The 16,873-nt window shown below is 41.4% G+C and overlaps 1 protein-coding gene across 5 annotated transcripts in view; it reads right to left on the minus strand.

The window, feature by feature from the left end:
- HMGXB4 (HMG-box containing 4) overlaps positions 1-6,356 on the minus strand; it is a 160,677-nt gene extending 154,321 nt beyond the window's left edge. For all 5 annotated transcript variants that reach the window (XM_030208126.1, XM_030208101.1, XM_030208116.1 and 2 more), the window contains exon 1: positions 6,083-6,356. The gene's annotated coding sequence lies outside the window, so the exon portion shown is untranslated. The remainder of the gene's footprint in view (positions 1-6,082) is intronic.
- Between the last annotated feature and the right edge of the window lie 10,517 nt (positions 6,357-16,873).

Raw genomic sequence — 16,873 nt, forward strand, 5'->3', positions numbered from 1 at the left:
ACTACACTTCCAGTGAGAAACATGACACAGTTGTTATTACCATCATCTGTATGGAGAACTCACAGCTATTGGGAAGGAGGATGGGAGATCAAAGATGCTTAGCCTAGAGCATGCACAGTGTAAACTGCATCCATGAGCAACCACCCTACATCACAACTACCTGGTGCCACTACCTGTACTCTACACATCCTCCCACCTAAGGCTGTCAGATGGTGAAAAATTTTCTACCACAGCAAAAAGTTGTCCAAAAATTGCCCAACAGCATTGATACAAAAAAAAACAACAACCCAGCATTATAAATGTTTACCGTCATAGTGATAATAAATCAGAACATAAAATTTGCTGCAAGGCCCAGAATATTGAAACTACACAACAATCATAAAAGTTGTCTCAGATCAGTGATTTATCTTTCAGTAAGCTGAATGATAAGCATGTCTTGATTGCCAGTGTTGCGCAGCTCACTAAAGCTGCTGCTGACTGCCAAGCTGAATGGATAAAGTTCAGGATGTCTCCAAGGAGCTTTTCAGCTAGCAGGGCTGGGGGATCCCCACCAGCTCAAGTACTGAGCATTTTTAAGTTAAGCGGGGGGGGGGGGGACTGCTGACAGCATATTGCCAACAAGAAGCCCACCCAAAATTTGAAGTCTGGCTATGGCACTGTTATGAGGTCTTAGAAGAGCCACCCGTAAGACAGCAAGGGAATTTATCATCTCCAAACGGTGCAGGGATTTTAGCAGTCTGCCTAGCACCACAGAACACATAAATATGGACAGACTTCCCTGCCTACAAGTAGCTACAAACTGATGGATTTGGTATACCAAACCTTCGACTGACTCATCTCCTCTATTTTTCTACTATCCGACTGATTCCTATTGATTTTCTGTAATTTTCAACTGCCGCAGATACTAGATTGTATATTGGCTATCCTTTTTTATTTTTAATGACTCCTTGAAACTGTAGTACCGTATTTTGACTTTTAACCTTGCCTGTTATTCCATGGAACTTCCATTCCTTGCTGCAATTACTATATTGTGTGATAACTGATTTTCTGTAATTTTGTCAGATCTCTATTACAATATTATTATTTTTTTTGTTACATTTGTACCCCGCGCTTTCCCACTCATGGCAGGCTCAATGCGGCTTATATGGGGCAATGGAGGGTTAAGTGACTTGCCCAGAGTCACAAGGAGCTGCCTGTGCCTGAAGTGGGAATTTAACTCAGTTCCTCAGTTCCCCAGGACCAAAGTCCACCACCCTAACCACTAGGCCACTCCTCCACTCCTGAACAAACTATCTACAAACTCCCACAATCAACAAACACCAACCAAATCATCATCAACCACAAGCACAAACAGATCCACTTCTCTACACCACCCCACTCACCAAATCAAGGAAACAGGCTACACACTATGGCTGACCAACTACCTGATAGTAACCGGGCTAATTTATCATCAGACAGATGCCTTCAGCAGCAGACAAAACATACCACTTCTGATAACACAAAGAGCCTGCCCAAGAAAAACAACAGCATTAGGCCTCCTTGCTAATACTTGACACAGAACAACCACTACCAACCGAAAAAGCTCATTAGCCAATGATAATTAGTCCAAATGTCAGCTAGTCCAAATAGAATGTGTGAAACCGATTCCACACTGCCAATACCCATTGGATACATCAACACAAGGTCCATACTACACAAAACAGAAACCATCAGAGACTGGTTAGAGGAGAACAACTGGGCCTACTCTTCATAACCGAAACATGGATAAGGTCCCCCAATGACCCGGTTATCAGAGACACATGCCCACCTGAATACAGAATCTCACACCAAACCCGAACCACTAAGAGAGGGAGTGGTATCGCTGTTATCTACAAATCCTTCTTCAACCTTGAACACACATCTGACCTTATAACCCCTTATCTAGAAATCATAACTTGTAAACTCAATGACCACACACTCCAGGAAAATACCTGCTTTAACCTATTCTACCGCCTACCTGGAAAGTGGGCAAACTCACAGAATGACTTCATGAAGTTTATCTCAAACACATGCACCCACAATGACAGTGTGGTTATACTGGGCAACATCAACATACACATGGACTGGCAGAATGATAGGAAACCCAAGACCTAATGGATTTCCTGGACATGTGGAACTTCCAACATACAACAACCAACATCACCCACAAGAAAGGACACCAGCTAGACAAGCTAGGCCAACAGACTAGAAAAACATCACAAGATGAAAATTCGAGAAGCACTATGGTCACCGACCCTACGGTCATTCATCTTGGAGTAGTTAGAATGGGATAAAAAGAGAACCCACAATACCCAACCCAACTCTGAGACAAGAGGAAAAATCGATGCTGACCAATTCTGGCACAACATAAACCAAAGCTGTGTATTAGACCAGCATGACAGCTACCTTGCTGAATCAATGGGATGAGGAGAGTCGTACAAAACTGGACAGAATAGCACCAGAGAAGTTGAAAAATTGCCACAGGAGAACAATCCATCCATAGTTCAACCAGGAACTATCACAAATGAAAAAAGCATGCAGGAGACTTGAAAGGAAATGGATTCAAAACAAAGCCAATGAAAGCAGAGCATAATGGTGCAAAATGATCCAAAAATACAAATCTGAAATCAAGAAAACCAAAGTTAAGTATTATGAAGACAAGGTAGGGGGTAATCAACTAAATTTTTAAAACCTTTTCAGGCTGGTAAACGGTCTGCTGGACACACAGGATCTGATAGCGAACAACAGACAACATCCCTCAGCCCAAGAACTGGCCAACTACTTCAAACAGAAAATCACCAACATCAAAAGAGGTCTCCCCACCCCCACAAACAACAAAGAATACCTAGACATGACAACTAAAACTGAAGCCCCCACACCAGCGGATAGAACATGGACAACCTTCACCTCCCTCCATCGACATGGTCAAAAATCTTGTGAAAAAAAATATGCCAAATCACAATGCCCACTAGACACCTGTCCAAATTTCCTGCTAAAGAACGCCCCCAATACGTTCATACACTGCCTAACGAAACACATCACTTCCATGCTTAACCAGGTCCAATTCCCAAAGGAAAAAAGTGGAATCATCATAACCCCCATCCCAAACAAATAAAATCATGCGGGATGTTATATCCAATTACAGACCTGTAGCTTCCATCCCACTACTTACCACGGTAATGGAGGGCATATCCGCTAACCAATTCATGAAATATGTAACACACTTTTCCATACTGCACAGCTCTTAATCAGGCTTCTGCTCATGCCACTGCACAGAAAGCATACTAATATTACTGGTGTCAGACCTGAGAAAAGTGATCAGCACGGGTCAAAGCGCCATGATCCTCCAATTCAACATGTCACCAGTTTTTTTTGACCTGGTAGCTCATGGGCTGCTACTAAACATGTTAGACAACATAGGAATTAGGTGGAAAAGGCCCATCCTGGTTTGTGGGATTCCTGAGCAGCAGATCCTACAAAGTGAAGATGTCAGGATCCCTATCCGCAGAATGGATCCCAGAACGTGAGGTGCCTCAGGGTTCCCTCATCTCTCCACCACTATTTAACATTCTGATGGCCCCCCTGGGCCACAAACTAGAAGCTAACGGCTTTAAAACATACAACTATGCAGATGATGTAACCATATGCATCCCCTTTTCAAAGAGAAATCAAACACGCACTTGACCTGATGGAAACCTGGGCCACAACTTTCAAACTGAAACTCTTAGACAGAAAACAAAGTTTATGGCGATAACCAACCCTTCCAAACCAATAACAAAATTCAAATAGGTCAGACAGAATGCACACTAGAAACAAATGTCAAAGTACTAGAACACTGACCGACCAACACCTGACACTAGAACCACAAAGAGTCCGCTTTAACATCAAAAGTATTCAGATCCCTCTGGAAATTACGAGTAAGAGCATACTTTTCAAAAACTGCCTTCCGAATTCTAGTACAAAGTCTTGTCTTGTCCTAGATAGACTACTACAATGCAGTCTATGTGGGATGCAGAGAATATATACTGAAAAAAAACTACAAAACAGCACAAAATACCTCAGCACACCTGGTCTGCAGCGCATCGAAATATGACCACACTACACCACTGCTGCAATACCTACACTGGCTACCAACAGGAGCAAATGCGATCTTCAAAATTTGTGCCTTTGTGTACCACATCATATACGGCAACACACCAAATTATGTGATGTCGCTAGTTGATCTACTACAGCCTACCCTCAAGGAAAAACTGAGAGACTACCTCTGTGAAGAGGTGACCTACAAAGCAGCCCACACCACAAACTTCACATTTAACGCCGCCAGATGGTGGAATGCATTGCCAAAGGCCACATGACACAACATCACCTATGAAAGTTTTCACAAAAATATTTAAAACATTTTTTGTACAAAAGATCCCTGATGATCGATGCAACCTAACATCAAACGCCATACAGCACAACAAATATATCCAGATCACAATACTGCGCAGCACTACCTCTCAAGATATGTTAACGTCCATCTCTCTCTATTCTCCTTCTTCATGCACTCCTGACCTGTTGTTTGTATATCTGACTGAACTTAATGTAAGGCACATAGAACTGAGTCCCCGACTCGGACGTATATGGGGTATAAATCTAATAAAGATACCAGGCTTTAAATTTTTTGTTCTGGATCTAAAATATTGGTAAATACAACTTATATTTACCAATACTTTATATCAGGACAAAAAAAAAACAATACATATAAAGTTTACCATATATTGAGGCATATTTTCAAAGCACTGAGACTTGAGCTCCATTGTAATGTTGTAAGTTTTTATTTTGAAGTTGGAGTCAGTCAAGTACATTTTTACAGACCAACTCCATAGCCCTGGCTGCAAAGAAATATCTATCTTTGGATTTTCTAAAAATATATATATAGATTTACAAAAACCTGCACTAGCACAGCTATTCCATGCCCCTAACAGAACAGAACAACAGCAGAGCCCCCACTGGCACTCACAACCAGGGATGATGAAAAAGTATAAGATGCCCTAACCCTAACTGAACCTTCAACCTTATGAACCTCTCAATTAACTTTCAGGCCCCTAATTTGCCTTCCCTCAAGATGACATGCTTTTAAATACTACATTTTGCTGTGTGCATATTATAACATAGAAAAAGAGGAGGGCAATTTCTAAAAGCCATTTACTCAACCCAGGTAAATGAGCTATTTGAAAACTGACCACTCTTCCTGCAGGTAAAAATACACTCTGATAGCCACACAAACTCAAAAATCAAAGCAAAGTCTAGGGGCCAAATGCAGCCTCCATCACCATTCTGGAATTTTTCTACTAATCTATACCAGCTTGAAGGACGAAGCATTTCTCAATAAACAACGAGGACGAATTTGGAAATGCCCAACTCCTTGAAGATACCCCTACTGAAAAGTTTGAGCACTGGTGTGGTAGATGTCATTGACACAGACACACACTGGTTAGCAGTATCAGTCCTAGATGGGATGATATTTGGCTGCTCTCCTTCAGCTCATTAGATTCAGAATCACCCCGATTTAAAAATTAGTCAAGACCACTGATTTGTTTTGCTTCTACTACATACAGCTCCTGATTACTACTTCCCTCTTCCTCAAAGCTGCTGCTTTAAGTCACAACTTAGTCTTCTTGTCCGATAGTTGGGCTGTCCTGTTCAAAATCTCCCAGAGAAAAGCGGTGGTACTTGGAGCTGCGAAACCACAGGAGAGCATCGAATAAACTCTCATCAGAAGACGACAGACTCGAAAACCCGCTTCGCGGTACCTAAACAAGCCAAGAAGGGCTCATGCTTTCAACATTGAGCCTACAAAAAGGTGGGAAAATGTGGGATACAGATGCAACAAATAATAATAATAACTCTCTCAAGGCTTCCAGCTGAGTCTCTCTCTTTTCACACTAAAAAAAAATAAAACAGGCCGCTGTAAGCTTTTGCAGAAGAAACAACAGGCGACAAGCAAAGCCTAAGCACCACTGTTACAGTTCCCACCTTCTTCCCAATTCACATGGGAAAAAAATTATCCAGGTTTCCTTACTTTTCTTGAGACGTCTGAGACCATCAATTCAGGGAAACCGATTTCCTTCCCACAAAAGAAAGAGTTTATTCTAACAGCTTGTTGTAACCTCTAAACTCCGCCTCCAAGGTGGCTGCAAGCAGCAATTAGTGTGTTAAGAACAGGAGGAGGTTAGAAGAAGAACCCTTGGTTATGATGATGAAGGTAGACAGCAATCACCACAAAGCGTTTTACAGTTGGTGACCACGCTAGAGAGAGGCTTGGAACACAGCAGGAAGCTTGCAAGGCTACTGAAGCACCGGAATGAGGCTTGAAACACAGAGAGAGGCTATTGGAGCACCAGTCCAGAACGAGGCTTGGCGAACACTGCGAAAATATGGGCTCAAATTCAGAACGCTAGCCTGAGGCTTAGAAATCTCATGAGTGGCCCAAAAACCCACAGCTCAGCGGGAGTAGTGTTGTTAGTTGGGCACGTTTATCGCCGAATTGGGCTACTTTTGAGGGTCAGTTGAGGAAGATTTTATATAGCTAAGTACCTTGGCGGGAAAGCTGGCCAACTAGCAACACAACTCCCGCCGGCGCTATTTTCCAAGAGGACCAAAAATAAAAAAAAATACTTTTTTTTTTTCATTCTCCATCCTGCCAGCTAGATTGAGACACGTGGTTCGATGTGTTAACTAGACAGATGCACAAACATCAGAAAATAGCGGGACCTAGCAAGCAGGTTTAATGACAAGAGCCGGCATGACGTCAAAAACCAAAGCCCGTTCCTCCCACAGACGCCATATTAGTATGTCCAAAACAATTAGCTGCTGCATCCACGTTGTCCACTCCTCCTTGTGCATTTGCTTTATTAGTTATATTTAGAAACATACCGGCTTCTGCAGCGTAGGGATGTACACAGAGAAAGTTCATATCATATGGGAAGCTTTCAAATAAATATAAAAAAGCTTTCGGAGAGCACGTGGAACGGTGCAACGCTCCCAGGAGGGGGGGGGGGGGGCTCTCTGTGTGCGAGAGAAAGAATGAATGAACAGAGGCCACCCACAAGTGGTTTAACCGGGCAGGAGCATTTGCTGCCCAGGCCAGTTTAAATGAATTTGCATCTAGCGGTTGGAATCTAAGGTATCGCTGTCTTTTTGAGATTGGGGAAAAAATAATTAAATAAAGGCATATAGCGCAGAACTGAAATCCACAATACAGCATTGCAAATAAGAAACGGGGCTCGTCACAATCGACTTTTAAGAAAGAGTACAAGATTGCTATAGATACAGAATAGCAGGAAAATACAGCAGAACAGTCCACAGCGTTAAACATCCAAAGGTATTTGAAAAACAAAAACGAACGGGGAATATATGTAAAAAGTCTGCATATCAAGGATTATGGAACAAAAAAATAGTGCACTTTTAAAGGTTTACTATGATCCCGAAGTATCCTTTGTTTACCTTTGCCACTCTGGAGCACTGACAACAATTAACCCTCCCCCCCACTTCACAGATTAATCGGAAACTCCCCTACATCCCTTTCCCCCATCTCCTCCTAACAAAATGTAAAACTGAGGAGGTTTAATACAATAATATAAACCTCACAAGTTTGCTATTGTTTTCAATAGCGTTTGCTATTGGTTTGGACAAAATTACACACAAATTAAAATTAAATAAATGATGCATTTTTAAAAAACTTATTACATGTATAAATATTGTAACATGTAAAGTCTGTCACGATATTCAGAAGCCCTTGTGCTGATCTGAAGATCAACAGAATTCCCAACACTTCACCTGCAGTGACCACCGTTCCCCAGCGGTTGAGCCCCTGGGTTCAAGTGGCCAGCAGGACTTGGAGATGGGACGAGAGTAGGACTCGGGATGACAGTGACAGCAGCGAACAGGAGAGGTTAGGGCAGGCAGCAGTCCGGCAGGAATCTGGTCCAGGCACAGAGTCAGGGCAGGCAGCAGTCAAGCAGAAGTCAGGTCCAGGCACAGAGTCAAAAACCAAATATTCAGCAGTAGTCACAACAGGAACGCGCCAGATACCAGGAAGAAGCAGCTGAGGCAAAGAGAGGAGGGAAACTCCTAGTTTTAAAGTTAAGGTGTCTGACGTCGATGTAGGCGCGCCCAAAATGTAGGCGTGTCCAACGTGTAGGCGCACCAAACCAGAACTGAAGGGAGAAGTGTATGTTAGCCTCTGCCTCTACGTCTGATGTTCCAGGTACGTGACAAAGTCAAACATCTAAAACATTAAAAACTTTGAAAATAACGCATTACATATAGGACTGCATATAAAACAATTTAAGATCACATATAAAAATATGTATATGTGTGCTCTAGACTAATGACAATATAAATATAATTATTCAACTGAAATGCACAATGCGTTTCAGTTGACTAATTATATTTATATTTAAAGAGCTTCCTTGCAATACAGAGTGGTTTGCTGGGTTGCGGCACCTTTGAGTTTTGTTTTTAGTCTGTTTGCTTTTAGACCAGAATGGTAGTCTTCTAATCTTGATATTTTACCTACAGTAGGATTATTTTTGCACAACACTAGATGCCTCTTTTTAACATTAGTACGTCATTTTTATTTTTATCACATAATCCTTAGAATTTTCATCTCATTTGCACAATAGAATATTCTGCACATATGGTTCTTTGTGTAACTCTTAAGGTATAACATTTTCTTCCTCTTCCCCACATTTCGATACAGTTACCCATAACTCTATGCTGTTCTCGTCATAGGATTGTGACATCCAATAACTTTACCATACAAGAAATGTTGTTTTATTTATTTGTTACATTTGTATCCCACATTTTCCCACCTATTTGCAGGCTCAATGTGGCTTACATAATACCGTAAAGGCGTACGCCACCTCCGGTTGAGAAACAGATACAAAGTGATGTTGTGGTCGAATAAGTTTCATGTGTTATAGACACATTGGGGAATCGTAGAGAGGAAGAGTTATGCAGTGTCCATTACAAGCTTTGGTTTTGTTGTGTTGCAGGGTTTAGGCACTTAAGTTGGGTCGGTGGGGTATGCCTTTTTGAACAGGTTGGTTTTTAGTTTTCTTTTTAACCCTTTGGAACATCACAAGGTCAGTTGTCATTAGTCTAGAGCACACATATACATATTTTTATATGTGATCTTAAATGGTTTATAAGCAGTCCTATATGTAATGGGTTATTTTCAAAGTTTTTAATGTTTTAGATGTTTGACTTTACATGTTACAATATTTATACATGTAATAATTTTTTTAAAATGCATTATTTATTTAATTTTAATTTATGTTTGTCATTTTTAATTCTAAGCTTTGCCTTTATTATATGCATGTTCTTATTTATGATCCAGACTTTTATATGATTTGTATATGATTTTTCTGTGTTCTTTTAGGCTCCTGAAGCAGGCGCATAGGCGCCGAAACACAGCTGCTTGATGCTCTTTAATAAAGGCTTTGTAACATCATACATCTCCCTTGGTTATTGAAAGGGCCAGATCATCCTATTCCTTTTTTGCAGCCATAAAGCAGCACCATTGGTATCGCAAAGAGACGGAAAGCGCCCTGCGAGAAGGCCAGGGAGAGGGAAGAAGGTGGATAAATAAACTTTTAGGGATGACTGACTGATCCTACAGAAAATTGCTTATTTCCTAGTGGAGGAGTGGCCTAGTGGTTAGGGTGGTGGACTCTGGTCCTGGGGAACTGAGTTCAATTCCCACTTCAGGCACAGGCAGCTCCTTGTGACTGGACAAGTCACTTAACCCTCCATTGCCCCATGTAAGCCGCACTGAGCCTGCCATGAGTGGGAAAGCGCGAAATGTAACAAAAAAAAACCCCCCAAAATTATGGCTGCTGAAAATCCTGTTGAGAGTCTGCAAGAAAGAAGCTTCTTATTCTGTTTCCATCATTTTACAGACCCGGTGATCTTAAGACTGTGGTCCCAATATCTGTTGGTTCTGTATCACTCAGTGCTGGGAGGCGAAAGCTACACACTTTCTCTGTCCCCAATGCAAGGAAACCTTTCAGCGCAGGAACCTCAGGCCGAACAGACAGCTAGCAAATATGTATTTATTTATTTGGATTTATTTACCGCCTTTTTAGAAGCATAGAAACATGACGGCAGATAAAGGCCATATGACCCATCCAGTCTGCCCATCCTCTGTAACCCCTAATTCTTCCTGTTCCTAAGCGATCCCACATGCTTATCCCATATGCCTTTTTTAAATTCTAGAACAGTCCTCGACTCCACCACCTCCACCAGGAGGCCATTCCACGCCTCCACCACCCTTTCTGTGAAATAATACTTCCTTAGGTTACTCCTAAGCCTATTCCCTCTTATCTTTGTCACATGCCCCCTCATTCCAGAGCTCTCCTTTATTTGAAAAAGGCTCTCTTCCTGTACATAAATGCTCTTGAGATATTTAAACATCTCTATCATGACTCCTCTCTCCCTCCTCTCTTCCAGCGAATACATGTTGAGGTTCATAAGCCTGTCCCTATAATTTTTGCATTCAAGACCACTTACTAATTTCGTAGCCGCCCTCTGGACCAACTCCATCCTGTTTGAATGAATTAACTCAAAACACTGTACAATAAGAATAAATCAAACATGAGCAATAGACAATTACACAAGTAAAAACATTAAAATAACAATACAAAGTATGGCATAGTATACTACTTACAATGCCAACACAATACGTAACATAGCATTTTAATAGTGTGGGGTATAAGCAAAGATGGAACATATAGATAGGTAAGAGAGTAAGAGGATTTAGAAAGTAAGGTGACTAATTTAAATAAAGGTGCACATGAGGTCAGAGAGATGGTTAAATATTATCTCAGCTAGGGTATGAATGGATAAACATGTCCTGCTGCTGTATGTGCAGCCTTTGTCACTCCTTGTGTGAGTGAGACAAACAAGTTAGTTACTTCCTTCTTCCATTAAAGGTTTGGTTGAAGAGCCAAGCTTTCACCTGCTTCCTGGCAGAAATGGTGAAAAATCTCTGTCAGAATTCAGTGAGACCAAAAGAGGAGAGACTTTATCGGTGTGAGGAGCATGAAGAGAAACTGAAGTTGTTTTGTGAAGAGGTTCAGAAAATGATCTGTCTTATTTGTAGAGAGCCACAGATTCACAGATCTCACAATGTGATTTCCATAGAGGAGGATGAACAGGAATACAGAGAAAATGTAGTGGAAGCTTCTGAGAAAGCAGCTTGAAGATGTTCTGAAGTTTAAATCTGCTGAAGAGCTGAGGACTGATACCACTTTCCAGAGAAAGATAATTGAAAAAGAGTTTAAAGACGTGCACCAGTATCTGAATATGGAGAAGCAAATAGTCAGATGCTGGCCATTGGGTTATTATTGAAGGATGTGAAGGACACCTCGAGCAGGTGTCAGAAAATGATATTTCTAAAACCAGAGACTGTTTCTGCTGATTTGAAAAGGGTGAGCTATCTTTGGCAGCTGAAGAAATCAGTTGCAGAATTTGGAGGAGTTGATTACTGGATGTTCAGTGGATCCTGCAAACACAATTACATACATAAATGAACATATAAACAATGCCAATATTATAAACAGATAATACAATTAAAATAATATAAATATTAAAAAATTGAATAGTACCATTGTCATCTTAGAAATAGTAATAGCCCTCTGAAAGAATCAGTGAAACAAAAGTTTTTTAAGAGCTGTTCAAAATACCATTAAATGATCAGTACATCTACAAGACTTAGGAATTTTATTCCATTGAAGAGCCATAGAACAGGAATATGCACTTGAACGAGCACTTTCAAGCCTCAGAATTCTAACAGAGGGAAGACAAAAATATCTCTATGACAATGCAAAAGACGATTAGGAGAACAGACATTTTCTTTAAAAAATATTTGGAACTATCCCTTGCAAAACTTTTAAACACTAAGGGCCCTGTTTACTAAGCCACGCTGTAGGTGCACAAACCTTTTTAGCGCACGCTAATGCTAGAGACACCCATAAGAATATAATGAGTGTCTCTATCATTAGCACATGCTAAATTTTAACACGTGTTAAAAAGTTTGCACACCTGCAGCGCAAATTAGTAAACAGAGCCCTAGTACTAATAATTAAAAGACAACTTTTTCAACTGGGAGCCACTGCATAGAGAGAAGAACAGGTGTAATATGACTATACAACCCTGAATTAGTCAAAAGCCAAGCAGCCATGTTTTGTACACATTGGAGACTTTTAAGACTTTTTCCTCGTGGACCTACAAATAACTCAGTGCAGTAATGTGAGAGATCACATAAGTATAAACTAGGCTACTAGTTGGGCAAAATCTGATATAATAAAATAGCAGCGAATTCCCTGAAGCTGACAAAGATAGTAAAATAAAGAACTAACTACATGTGAAAAATGTGAAAAATGACTTTAAAAGGATAGCCCCTCATCTAATTTAGGGGGTCTTTTACTAAAGCTTAGCTCAAGTTATGTGCAGCAGAGCCCATAGGAATAAAATCGGCCTTGCTGCAGATAACTCGAGCTACGCTTTAGTAAAAGACCCTCTCAACTTACAAATTACGTACTTGACCTTTTTCAAACATTATTGACCCATCCTATACCAAAACAGGATGAGGATAGGGACAATTTATTCTATGAACCCACAGAAACCCTGTCATAGAGGAATTTAATTGAAGTTTATTCAAAATCATCCAGTTCTTAATAGCAGTGAGTTAAACAAATTAACTTCTCAAGTTGATCACCCCGAGTCCAACCTAAAGGAATATATAACTGAATATCATCTGCAAATGTATGAATATGAATACCATAATTCACAGCAATGCCAATAACAGGTCTAATAATAGACATTAAACAGAAGAGGTGACAGAAGAGCACCCTGGGGAATTCCAAACAGAAAAGGCTTAGGTTTAGAAAGCTCAGAGCCTACATGTTGACGCTTATCCTCCAAAAATTATTTAAACCACAGTAAAGCTGTATCAACAAATCCCAATGCTAGATAACCTAGCCAAAAGAATAGAATGAATGATCCAAAGTGTCAAAGGCAGCAGTTAAATCTAACAGAACCAAAAGAACATCCGTTCCCTTATCTAAGTATTTGTAGCTATCATCAATAATATCCATCAGCACTGTCTTGGTGCTATGAAATTTCCTGAACCCAGACTGAAAATCAGCAAGCACACCATTTCCCTCAACAAGTTCTAACAATTGGGATAAAGCGAGGTTACTAACCTGTAGCAGGTATTCTCCGAGGACAGCAGGCTGATTGTTCTCACGATTGGGTGACGTCCACAGCAGCCCCCAGGATCGGAAGATCTTCCTAGCAACAAAAGTTTGCTAGCTCTCGCATGATCCGTGCGCATCGCACATGCGCAACCATCTTCCCGCCCGAACGCGAGCGAGCTCGTCAGTCAAATAGCAAAAGACAAGGGAAGACACAACTCCAAAGGGGAGGTGGGCGGGTATGGCAGAACAATCAGCCTGCTGTCCTCGGAGAATACCTGCTACAGGTTAGTAACCTCACTTTCTCCGAGGACAAGCAGGCTGCTTGTTCTCACGATTGGGGTATACCTAGCCCCCAGGCTCACTCAAAACAACAAACATTGGTCAATTGGGCCTCGCAACGGCGTGGACATAACTGAGATTGACGTAAAACAGAACAACTAACAGAGTACAGCCTGGAACAGAATAAATGGGCCTAGGGGTGTGGAGTTGGATTCTAAACCCCAAACAGATTCTGTCCGCTCCAGATAGAAGGCCAATGCTCGCTTGCAGTCCAATGTGTGCAACTGACGTTCAGCAGGGCGGGTATGAGGACGGGGAAAAAATGTTGGCAAGACAATTGACTGGTTCAGATGGAACTCCGACACCACCTTCGGCAAGAACTTAGGGTGAGTGCGGAGGACTACTCTGTTATGATGACATTTAGTATAAGGAGCATGAGCTACCAAGGCTTGAAGCTCACTGACTCTACGAGCTGAAGTGACTGCCACCAAGAAAATGACCTTCCAAGTCAAGTACTTCAGATGGCAGGAATTCAGTGACTCAAAAGGAGGTTTCATCAGCTGGGTGAGAACGACATTGAGATCTCATGACACTGTAGGAGGTTTGACAGGGGGCTTTGACAAAAGCAAACCTCTCATGAAGCGAACAACTAAAGGCTGTCCCGAGATAGGCTTACCCTGTACACGATAATGAAAAGCACTAATTGCGCTAAGATGAACTCTTACAGAGTTGGTCTTAAGACCAGCCTCAGACAAGTGCAGAAGGTATTCAAGCAGGGTCTGTGTAGGACAAGAACGAGGATCTAGGGCCTTGCTGTCACACCAGACGGCAAACCTATTCCATTTGAAAGCATAACACCTCTTCGTGGAATCTTTCCTGGAAGCAAGCAAAACTCGGGAGACACCCTCAGAAAGACCCAAGGAGGCAAAGTCTACGCTCTCAACATCCAGGCCGTGAGAGCCAGGGACTGGAGACTGGGATGCAGAAGCACCCCCTCGTTCTGAGTGATGAGGGTTGGAAAACACTCTAAAATATCGGCACAATAATCCCAAAACAATTCTACAATTAACTATGAGTGTTCAAGGGTAGATGGAAATCAATTGAAAAAAAGGTGGAAAAAAAAAAGACCAGTGAAAACCGGATACACCTCTTTGTAAAGGACACACCTTTTCAATAGAGAGGGAACCTCTTAATCATTAGTCTTTTAAAAAAACTCCACTTCATTAACTTTCATATTCATAATGCCATCTCACCCTTATAAACATTCATTCAGGGCGGACACGCAATGCTTCATATCAAAAAAGTCCAAAGCTTAAAGATTACTTATCTTGGACGGTGATTATTTCCATCTATGAAACTTCATGAAGTATTTTCTTTTGTTTCTCTTTATCTTATCTTTTAATGATTCCCAACAGGGAAACCCTGTTTCGCCACTGTCCGGCTGCTTCAGGGGAAAATATGTTAGTTCAACACCTCCAAGAGCAATTGACTCGCCAGCATACTGTCCTCTGGCTTCTACATAGAAATGGCGGTCGGCGTCTTAGTTGAAACTTCCAGATTAAATACACAGCGTGTGACGTCATTCCGTACCTATGACGTATGTTCACAGGAACGCTTTCCATTCAATGGATATATTTAGACCTTTCGGTATGACAGTTTGTAATGTGAAAATCCACCTCTGCTCCTTTCTTCTCAACACATTTCTGATGTCTCCCCTTCTCTCCGTAACTTGAATCTGCTCTATTACCATGCATTTCAATTCTGAAAAGTCATGCTGCTTGTCTGCACAATGAATCACCATAGGTTCATGCATTTTGTTTGACTGTATGTAATGTCTATGTTCAAAAAATCTAGTCTTCAACGCCCGTGAAGTCTGCCCGACATAATTCAATCCGCACGGGCAAGTGATAACATATATCACATTTATTGAAGTACAATTGGTGATAGCACGGCAAGCATACACCTTTCCAGTATTCTGATCAATAAATTCTATCGTTGTTATCATGTTCACACAAACAGAACATTTCCCACAGCTACTATGCATGCCTTCATGAGTGTAACCCATGCGTTGTCTATTCCAAATGTCCGCAGGGCATAGTATATCACTTAGATTGTTGTTCCTTTGATATGCAAATAAGATCCTCAAATTTTGCAGGCAAGGATGGACCTGTAAAAGGGGTAAATGTTTTTTTACAATCTTGGACATGATTTTCGAATGTGAGTTAAATTTTGTCACAAATGTCAATATCTCTTCCTCCGATTGTGATTCCACTTTCGGTTGAAGCAACCACTCTCTATGATTGTAATATGCTCTCTTTTTTTGCAGAAGATACCAGCTTATTAGGATAACCTCTATCTAACAATTTCCTCTCCAGCTTATTTGCATGCTGATAAAACTGGTCTCAAGTGGAGCAGATACGCCTATATCTAAGAAATTGAGCAAAGGGTATGTTGGATCTACAATGATCTGGATGCATACTCTTAAATTGTAAGGTGGTATTTCTATCTGTAGGTTTTGTATAAATAGATGTCTCCAACTTCTCATTCCGAACTTCCACCCATATATCTAAGAAGGCAATGCCAGTGCAGCTATGTTGCGCTTCAAATTTAATAGTGTCGTGACAGGCAATTAATTTCTCCACAAATTGCATCAACTGAAACTCCGTACCATCCCATATCATAAAAATGTCGTTGATGTACCGGAGCCAGCATACTGCATGCCCAAACAATTCCAGCGTATATATCTGTTTTCTCTCTAAATCTTCCATAAATAGATTTGCAATTGTAGGAGAACAAGCGGCTCCCATCGAAACACCAATTTTTTAAATGTAATACTTCCGATTACATGTGAAATAGTTCTCTGACAGAGTAATCCATATCAGGTCTATAAGGAAGTCAGTAGGCACCAACTCCAATCTCCACCAACTCCAATCTCCACGGTTCTTCAGAGGACAACTCCAGAAGAAGAGGGAACCAGATCTGACGCAGCAAAAGGGAGTAATCAGAATCATGGATCCGCGATCCTGCTTGAGTTTCAGCAAAGTCTTCCCTACCAAAGGTATGGGAGGATACGCATACAGGAGGCCCCTCCCCCAATGCTGGAGAAAGGCATCCGACGCTAGTCTGCCGTGGGCCTGAAGTCTGGAACAGAACTGAGGGACCTTGTGGTTGGTCTGAGTGGCAAAAAGATCTACCAGGGGGGTGCCCCACGCCTGGAAGATCTTGCGAACAACTCTCGAGTTGAGGGACCACTCGTGAGGTTGTATTATCCTGCTCAACCTGTCGGCCAGACTGTTGTTTACGCCTGCCAGATACGTGGTTTGAAGGAA

Source organism: Microcaecilia unicolor, chromosome 1 (genome assembly GCF_901765095.1).
Source record: "Microcaecilia unicolor chromosome 1, aMicUni1.1, whole genome shotgun sequence".
In the NCBI taxonomy this organism is placed as follows: Eukaryota; Metazoa; Chordata; class Amphibia; order Gymnophiona; family Siphonopidae; genus Microcaecilia; species Microcaecilia unicolor.